The sequence below is a fragment of the Prionailurus bengalensis genome, chromosome A3, assembly GCF_016509475.1.
Source record: "Prionailurus bengalensis isolate Pbe53 chromosome A3, Fcat_Pben_1.1_paternal_pri, whole genome shotgun sequence".
In the NCBI taxonomy this organism is placed as follows: domain Eukaryota; kingdom Metazoa; phylum Chordata; class Mammalia; order Carnivora; family Felidae; genus Prionailurus; species Prionailurus bengalensis.
In genome coordinates, this window is record NC_057354.1 from 128678039 (window position 1) to 128687570 (window position 9532).

The window sequence follows — 9532 nt, forward strand, 5'->3', positions numbered from 1 at the left end:
TCTGGAACTTTGCGCTGCCCATGAATACTCCTCAAACCTTTCATGCCAACCAGTCCCGTCTCCTCTACCCCTCGTGGAGTTTTCCTATTCCAGCTTCTAAGCCATTGAACATGAAGTCCTTTGTCTTAGTTAGAGTTCCCTCCGAAGCGGAGCCTGAGCCAAGTATTCGAGTGCAGTTTGCTCATTTGGGAAATGATCCTGGCAAGCCGGAGCGAGGAGGAGACAGGATTAGGGGGAAAGTTAGAAAGAGGTGTGTTGTCGAGCTGGTTTTCACCATGGTAACGAAGACCCGATCCATTGGGAACCCTCTGAATCATGATACAGAATTATTCCCCCAAAGGATGAAAGGCTGAGGCATGGATTTCTATCTCTCATTGGTTAAGAATTGGATTTGTTATCTAATGCTGAGGAACAGTTTTGCAGCCCAGAATTTACTGGCTTACAGCAACATACATTTATTATCTCACAGTGTCTCTGGGTGAGGAATCTAGGACCGGCTCAGCTGGATGGTTCCAGCTCAGGGTCTCTCGTGAGGTCACAGTCAGACTGTCTGCTGGGGCTGCCGACTCTGAAAGCTTGGCCAGGGCTGAAGGGTCCACTTCCAAGATGACAGCCTCACACAGCTGTGGGCAAGAGACCTCAGTTCCTTGCCTTAGGGGCCTCTCCATAGGGCTGCTCACAACATAGCTTCATCCAGAGTGAGTGACCTGAGAGAGAGGACGAGAACGAGCCCCTAAGATGGCATCTGTAGTCTTATCACCTAATCTTGGAAATGACACACTATTACTTTTGTGGTTCACTGTTGGCCACCCAATCAACTCTGGTACAACACGGGGGCAGAGGTCACTGGGAGCCATCTTAGAAGCTGCCTACCACAGGGTTGATCTTCAAGCATTAACCCCCTGCAAACACACACACACACACACACACACACACAGACTCCTAAGATGAAGGAGCTCCCAGTTACGGAGCCAGGAAATGCAGTGGGTGCTTGAGATAGGAAGCAGTCAGCATGCATAGGAACTGTCCAGCAGTGGAACCGACAGTTGGCCAAGGGCATGTGGCACAAGGAACCAATAGCACCTGTCTATGTCCCATGCTGCGAAATCCTCCTCCTCCTGGCCTTCCCTCTGCCACTCTCCCCTGCTCCGATCATGTGTATCCTTCAAAGCTGCCCTGTAGCCATACGATCATCCTGAAATCCTCCTTGACCACCTGGCTCCCAACCCTTCACATGGGCTTGCTTTGGTGTTTGCACAAATGCTGTTAGAACAGCCGACACATTAGATCCCAAAGGGCGGGAAGCATTCTTCACAGTGTTCACTGTAATCCGAAGGACTAGAAAAGTCCTGAGGTAGGGTGGTCTAGACTGGCTACTGTAGTGGCTAGAGGTATCATGAGTGTCCAGATATGTCCCATCTCTCTACTCCCCCTCAGGGTGTCAGCCTTGGCTTTAGCTAGTCCCCTCGAACTCTAGAAATGTCAGCTGAACAACCAGCCAACGCATCCAGACACAACAATGCCCATAGATAGAAAAGAAGTGTGCATTCCCGATGTCTCCTTTTAAAAGCAAGGACAACTTTCTTGGAAACCCCCGGAGGGCTGCTCTTCACATCTAATTGAGAAGATCTTGGTCCCCTGCCAACCCTAAACTACTCTCTGGCAAGTAGAATTGGATTGTCATGACCAGCCTAGAGGGATCAGTGGCCACCCAAGAACAGAAAATGGGATCACATTCCCTGAGCATGTGGCCACAGCGGGAGTGGATGCTCCCAGACTTGGAATTAAGCATCGTGGGGCTCAAGTCCCTACTTGGCCACCTACTTGCTCTGAGCCTGTTTCCTCCTTTATGAGGACAGTGAGACACATTTTGTATGGTTAAAGTTAGGCCCTAGCACCTAACATCTCTCCAGTTAACTAGTTCATGGCTCACCATCCCCATTGACACCAATTTGGTCCAGCCCCCTCCAGCCCTCCCCCCTTTCTCTCTCTCACATGCACACACACACACACACACACACACCCCACACACACCTTTTAGGATTTATAATTGACATATATCTTACATACAGAGGGTATAAAAATCTTAAATGCACAGCTCCATAAGTTTTTACATATGTACACCCCCACGTAACCACACACAAATCAAGCTGTAGAAAATTTCCAGGACCCCCAGAACACTCCCTTGTGCCCCTTCCCAATTAATACCTCCCCAAGGTAACCTGTATCTGACCTCCAGCATAATATATTAGTTTTTCCTGTTTTTGAACTTGGTACAAATGGAACAATACAGTATGTATTCTTTTGTGCTGGCTTCTTAACTCAACATAACGTCTGGGAAATTAATCCATGTTGTTGTGGGTAGATTTCTCTCACTGTTACATAGTGTACCATTGTATGAATATGCCACGATTTATTTACCCAGTCTACTGTTGATGGACGCTTGAGCTGTTTCCAGTTTTTACTATTATAAATGATGCTGCTGTGAGTATTTTTGCACACATCCTTTAGTGAGCAGCCATTTTTATTGAATACACAGCCAGGAGAGGAACTGCTGATCGTAAGGTGTATGTAGGTGTAGCTTTGGTAGTTTCTACCACATGTCTTCCAAAAGAAATCTACTGATTTACACTCATAACGGAAATGTGTGGCCTCCGTGAGCTCTTGTCTGGACTACTGCAACACCCTGATCGCTCCTCTAACACTTGGAACGCCTTCTCAAAATTATCTGAGTCCTACCCTCCTTCATGCCTGGGATGCTGGAGGCTGGCAGAGCCATTGGGGAGGGCTCTAGCGTTCATTTCTCCCCATTGGGGTGCTTTCTGACCTTCTAATCCCTCTTCTCCCCGCCCCCAACCCCACATACAAGGTTGACCAGATGCCTTGAGGAACTCTAAGACCAGTGGCCTTGTACCCACGGGGTTGTTTGGGGTTCCTATGGTTATTGCCAGCCTCAGAAGGGCAGCCTGGTGACCAGATCACTCTTGTTGCCATCACTGTATTTCTTTTCTAGAATCACATAAGAATGGACTGCCAACATGGAGGCTTCAGGTTGATTTGGGGTGATTCACAATAGACATAGGAGGACTTCAGGGTTCTGGGATATCCTTGCTGACCCTTAGGCTTGAGCTGCACATATGGGCCCATGCACCATGCACTCTTGACTACTCATATTCCCATCACAGTGCCTCCTGCAATCTACTCTACCCAACAGAGGTGTGGGGGGAGGGCAGCAGACAACCTTTACCCTTGCATCCCCACTGTTGGCACCCTGAGTGGCAATCCGCCCCCTCCACAGGCTCCATACCATTTACCAAGCTGTCCTCTGTGGGTGGCTGCTCTTGTCTTCTCCTGGGCCTTCTGAAGGCAGTTGCTACACAAACCAAATGGGACCTTCCAATCAATGTCCTCTCTTGCCTCCAGTTGATGTGGGGTGTATGCTCTCCCCAGGTGATATTAAGCTGTGAAAGATGAAGACAGACGTTTCTTGTGCCACAGGTCCTTTGCCCATCCTCCCCACTGCTAGCAGTGTGTGAAAGGCAAGGTCGGCATTGAAAGAGATTACATTCTTGGAATGCAGTGATAATGACACACAGACCTCGAGATCCTACGATTATGTTACAAAATTCTGAACAGTAAATTTAACATGACCGGAACATGAGCTATCAATTACATCTTCCTGTATGAGACTTACACTGGTGATGATGGAACCAGCCTTCGACAAATGGTATCAGGAAACTGCAAGGGGCAAGAGGTTCTAGATGGTTTCCATACAAGCACATCCTGACGAGCCATAGTGTTGTGAGCACTGATAGTGTTTCTTCTTTTTCTTTAAGTGGGAGATCGGCAACTAACCAAGAACCAAGCGTTTGTTAGTAAAGACCCTGTTGAACTGATCCCTAGATCTCAGCAGTCACAGACGGTGCTCGGACACTAATTGGGAATCTTCAGCAGCACTGATTAGATGACAGACAAACAAGGGCGCCTGGGTGGCTCAGTCGGTTGAGCGTCTGACTCGGGCTCGGGTCATGATCTCACTGTCCGTGAGTTCAAGCCCCATGTCAGGCTCTCTGCTGACTGCTCAGAACCTGGAGCCTGCTTCAGATTCTGCCTCTCTCTCTCTCTCTCTCCCCATCCCCTGCTTGCACTCTATCTCTCAAAAATAAGCAAAAATGTTTTAGAAAATTTAAAAAGGTGATAAACAAATGTATAAGTACCTCTTTTCTACTATCATTCAAAATCTTCATCAAGAAGCCATTATACGGTTGATCCTCATTATTTACATGTTCTATATTTGCAAATTTTCTTCCTCGCTAAATTTATTTGTAGCCCCAAAACCAATACCCAAGGTGCTTTATTTTTAAAGTTTATTTATTTATTGTGAGGGAGAAAGAGAGAGAGAGAATGGGAGAGGGGCAGAGAGAGTGAAAGAGAGAGAATCCCAAGCAGGCTCCACACTGTTAGTGCAGAGCCCGATGTGGGGCTGGAACTCACACACTGTGAGATCATGACCTGAGCCAGTAACCTAGCAGTGTGTGAAAGGCAAGGTCAACATTGAAAGAGATTACATTCTAGGAATGCTAAGTCGGACACTTAACTGACTGAGCCACCCAGGTGCCCCCCAATACCCAAGGTGCTTTGGCAGTTATTTGCATGAATGTGCAGAGTGGTAAAAAACTCGAGTCACCCAGTGTGCACATTCCCACCAGCTGAGGTTGGATAAGACAATGGCCTATCTGGTCTCAGCTCTTGTACTGTAAAAAAGTGTCTTTTTTTTTTTTTTGAGGGAGAGAGAGGGCACAAGTGAACAAGGGGCAGAGAGAGAGAAGCGGGGCTCACCTGACGCAGGGCTCGAGCTCACCCAAAGCGGGACTCGAACTCACAAACCGTGAGATCATGACCTGAGCTGAAGTCAGATGCTTAACCGACTGAGCCACCCAGGTGCCCCGAAAAAGTGTCTTTTTCAATTACATCTAGTGTCGCTTTCTTTTTTCCTGACGTTTTGTGCTTTTTCTTGGTGATTTCGCTGTTTAAAATCCTGTTCACCACAAGCACGGTGCTGAAGTCTCTTAGTGTTCCTGAGTATGAGAAGGCCGTGACGTGCCTAACAGAGAGGACACGGGTTCAGGCATGAGTTGCAGTGCCGTTGGACATGAGCTCAATGTTAATCAATCAACAATACGTATTGAATAAGTTGTCTTTAAACAGAAGCACATAAAACAAGGTTATGCGGTGATCGGTTCACAAAATGTGACCAGAGGCTCTCAGGAACCTACCCCTGTATTTCCCCGAGGAGTGATAGTTCAGGGTCCTTTAATTTGATGTTTGCAGTAACACCATGAGTATGAGACCCGTTGGGTCTCATGTGGGCGCATGAATCTCCCAGCAAAAAAATGTTTGCAAAGGGTCCTGCATACCCGGGGGCAGCCCTGTTCCCGCAGTGGGGTTGCGGCAAAGTGCTCTAAGGTGACTAGGTTTTAGCATTTTGAGCCATCCCAACCTGCCCCCCCGCCCCGGCCCTGCCAGAGTGTTGGCAGGGAGAGACACAAAGTGACTGGGCGGACCCTGGGTTGGTCTGTTCAGACCACCAGGACAAAATACCACAGATGGTGGTTTAAACAACAGAAACTGATTACTCACAGTTCCGGAGGCTTGAGGATCAAGCTCAAGGTGTGGGCCAGGTTGGTTTCTCCCGACACCTCTCTCCTTGGCTTGTAGATAGCTATCTTCGTGTTGTGTCCTCACATGGCCTTTTCTCTGTGAGTTCAAGTCCCTGGTGTCCCTTCCTCTCTTTATAAGGACACCAGCCATATTGGATCTGGGCCTCACCCGTACAGCCTCTTTAAAGGCCCTGTCTCCAAATACAATCACATGGGGGTTAGGGTTTCCACCTACGACTTGCGGGGGGAGGTGGGGGCGCGTAAGTCAGTCCGTAACAGTCCCCATGTGGACAAACTCACAGTCCTCGTTTTCTAAAGGACAGCCAGAGACTGAGGGAGTGACGCCACGGACCTCAGGGTGGAGGGCTGATAACCTGAGCCCCTCCCTCCACTGCCGCCTTCCTTTTGTGGTCTTCTCGAACCTGACAGCCTCCCATGTTGGCAGAGCAGCTGGTGTTTCTGACTCAAAAGAGCTGGATTTGAATCTATGTGAATGGAGGCTGGACGAAGTCAGTGTGAGCCTCAGTGGACTCATCTGTAAAGTGGGTTTTCCAACCACTGACCTGCCTCAACCTCATAAAGCTGTTGTAGGATCATCTGGGAAAAAAACTCGAGAGGGTTTCATAAACTGGAAAGTCCTAAAGTATGAGAAGAAAGGGCACCTGGGTGGCTCAGTCAGTTACACATCCAACCTTTGATTTTGGCTCATGTCCCAATCTCACGGTTCATGAGATCAAGCCCCATGTCACAGTGCAGAGCCTGTTTGGGATTCTCTCTCTCTCTCCTCTCTCTGCCCCTCCTTCGCTTGTGAGCACACGTGCACTCCTCTCTCTGTCTGTCTCTCCAAATAAATAAAAAACGTTTATAAAGAGAGTGAGAAAGGAAAGGGTGACTACATAAGGGTCAGATTTAGTTGGGCAAGAGCATATACAGTAATACCTTTTAGCCCTTGACTTTGTGTGTTTTGGGAGGCTTGCTCCCAGCATTCTAGAGGAGGAACGCACTGGGCGGGAGAAAGCATGGGACACCGTCTCATCCTCCCACTGTGGCCGCACAAGTAGCAGTCGAGCCGGAGGGTCGCAATTTCTTTAAGTTAAAATTTTCAACCATAGATCCTGACAAACTAACTTTTAGATTGTTGAATAAAACAGACACGCATATGCATTTGTCATTCAGACACTACCACGGGCCTCAAGGCAATGTATTGAATTTTTTTTTTAAAGGAAGCAATTTAAATGAGAAAAGTTAAGCATTATAATCAGAGAGCGTTGTCAAAAAACCCAAAATGGAATTCTGGTTTAAAAAAAATAACGGAAGAGATACCTTAATATAAAATCGATCAATGTGTATATGAAACAGTGAGAAGATGGGTGGAAGATAAAACCAACTCTGAATCTTTTAGTAAATTTCATAAAAGTGCCAATTTGATGGATTTAAAACACTTTATGAAATGTGGGGGAAAAAACCCACACGAATACCTAAGGAAACCCATGAAAATGGCTGAAGCAAGAATTGAATGGAGTAATCAAGGAAAAATCCATCCTCTGGTTCTTCCTCTGCCAGCCTTGCCCTCATCTGGGTGGTGGCCCTTTCCTTTCGCTCCTGGCCCACATTTGTCCCCGGCAGCCTATCCTCGGAGAAGTCAGATCCTCCATTAATAACCCACAATTGACCAATTAGGTTCAGCTGCAAAGCTGGAATTAGCTGAAATTTTAAATGTTCCAGTTCAGCTTAGGATGTTTCCAGAAAGCCCCGTTTTACGTAATCAAGCAAATTTACCATCATTAGTGGCAATTAAGATAAAGTGTTAATGACTCTGTTTACCCTGGTGGGAACATATGCAGGGTGCGTGCGTTCGAGGCAAGGAGAGGAACCGAACACGGAGCGATGCCTGGGAGATGGAATCTCGGGGTTTGGAGGAGGTTCTCTCCTCGCTCCTCATAGAACATCAGAATGCGCACGCGCCCTCAGGGAGTAACGCTGTACGTGGGGAAGCTGAGGCGCAAAGCGCGTCCGGGGCTTTGCTGCCCACGGCCCCTGCTCTGCACCACTTTCCACATCACTCAGCTGCCTCGCTGGCCTGAAGAGCTATCGTTGGTGGAAGGAGTCAAGACGGAGAAGGAGAAGGGGGCTGTTTAAGAGAGCACCCCTGGGGTGCCTGGGTGGCGCAGTCGGTTAAGCATCCGACTTCAGCCAGGTCACGATCTCGCGGTCCGGGAGTTCGAGCCCCGCGTCGGGCTCTGGGCTGATGGCTCGGAGCCTGGAGCCTGTTTCCGATTCTGTGTCTCCCTCTCTCTCTGCCCCTCCCCCGTTCATGCTCTGTCTCTCTCTGTCCCAAAAAATAAATAAACGTTGAAAAAAAATTTTTTTTAAAAAAAATAAAAAATAAATAAATAAAAAATTTTAAAAAAGAGAGCACCCCTGCAGTTAACTATGCATGCGCGCTGAGTAATTAACTCACTCGACCCTGACAACCACCATCTTCCCGGAGAGACCTTCTTAGCCCCATTTTACAGATGAGCAAACGGAGGCTGGGGAAACTCAAGTCCTTTGCCCAAGGTTACTCCTCAGAGTGTCTTGGTCGGTCCATTCCACGACCCAGCCTTCCAGCTCTGCCCCTTGCCCCACTTACACCCCCCACAGCCAGCTTTATCCCGAGCCTCTGGAGGAGGTCTGGAGTGGGAAGACGGGGATCAAAGAGGGCTTTGGGCCTGATGGGGCCTGCCTGCCTCTCCTCAGGCTGCCTGCGGTTGTGGGACAAGTCCCAGGGAAGTGGCTTCCCCTTGTGGCTTCCAGCCTGGGAAAAGGGCGGCTCAGTGGCACTCCTCAGCTCAGGACTGGGGGGCAGCAGGGAGATAATTAAGGGGTAGGGAGCAGAAGGGAATTGAAGCAATTGCCCAGCTAATTGAGGCCCAGTGGCCCACTTTCCCTGAACATCGGGGTGCCAGGCTGGGAAGGCTGACCGCCCGAACCTTCAGGTGATGGCACCTGAATAGCCTCCCGAAACAGGGAGCTCTGGGAACCTGAAATCCTTGCTTCGGGCAGCGTCCCCAGCCGCTGCTTTTCCGCAGCGGAGGCAGGTTGCGCGTGAGGTTGCGGCCTCCGGGAGGGACTGAAGGAGAGGGAGAGGTCGCTTTCCTTCACGGGACTCTGGATCAAATCACTTCTCCTCACTTTTGCCATCCCGCGGAATCATCACAGGGACCCCATTTCACACACGGAGAAACTGAGACCTCCACAGCGTGGGCCATCTGCTCAAAGTCACGTCCCCGAGCCCGAATTAGCCGGCACGGCCTGGGTCTTCCGACTTCTGGCTCCGTCATGTCTTTCCCCGCGCCTCCCAGCTCCTGCCTGGAACATGAGTTTGGACACGCACGTGTGTTCCACCCCCACCTTCCCGCCTCCAGCCCCCACCCGTGGAAACAGACCTATTCGCCATCCGCGGAATGAGTCTTGAGGTCACCGTTTCGGGAGCTGGAATTCTCCTCGCTGCCGAGAGCCCAGCTTTTGTGTTTGTTGTGTAGACAAAGGCGGCCTAAGTTAGCACATGTGTTCCAGAGGCTCCCGCCCCATCCCCTCCCCAGGGACCCACGGGGAATTCTGCTAAGATAATTATCTCCAACTGGGGTTTTGTTCGGTCCTCTGGTAAGACAAGCTCCCCGTTTAGAATAATAAGGCTATGCTATTGAAGGCTAGCCGGGAAATATTTTTCAAACAAGCAATTCACGTATGTGTTTCACATATGCCGCTCATTAAGGTTTATAAGACCTTTTGGTCTTCACCATAAAGCTTGTTTTTTTTAAAGGTTAAAGTCAGCATGCCCCGGTTACTGCCAGCACCCTGCTTCCCTCTTCAGATGCGACAGAATCCTG

At 49.1% G+C, this 9532-nt stretch overlaps 1 long non-coding RNA gene across 1 annotated transcript; it reads right to left on the reverse strand.

Moving 5' to 3' along the window:
- Positions 1 to 430: 430 nt before the first annotated feature.
- On the reverse strand, positions 431 to 9233 carry LOC122497447. The gene is made up of 3 exons (XR_006301117.1): positions 9089 to 9233; positions 3308 to 3461; positions 431 to 707 (listed from the first exon to the last, which is right to left on the reverse strand). It is a non-coding gene; the product is annotated as an uncharacterized LOC122497447 (long non-coding RNA).
- Between the last annotated feature and the right edge of the window lie 299 nt (positions 9234 to 9532).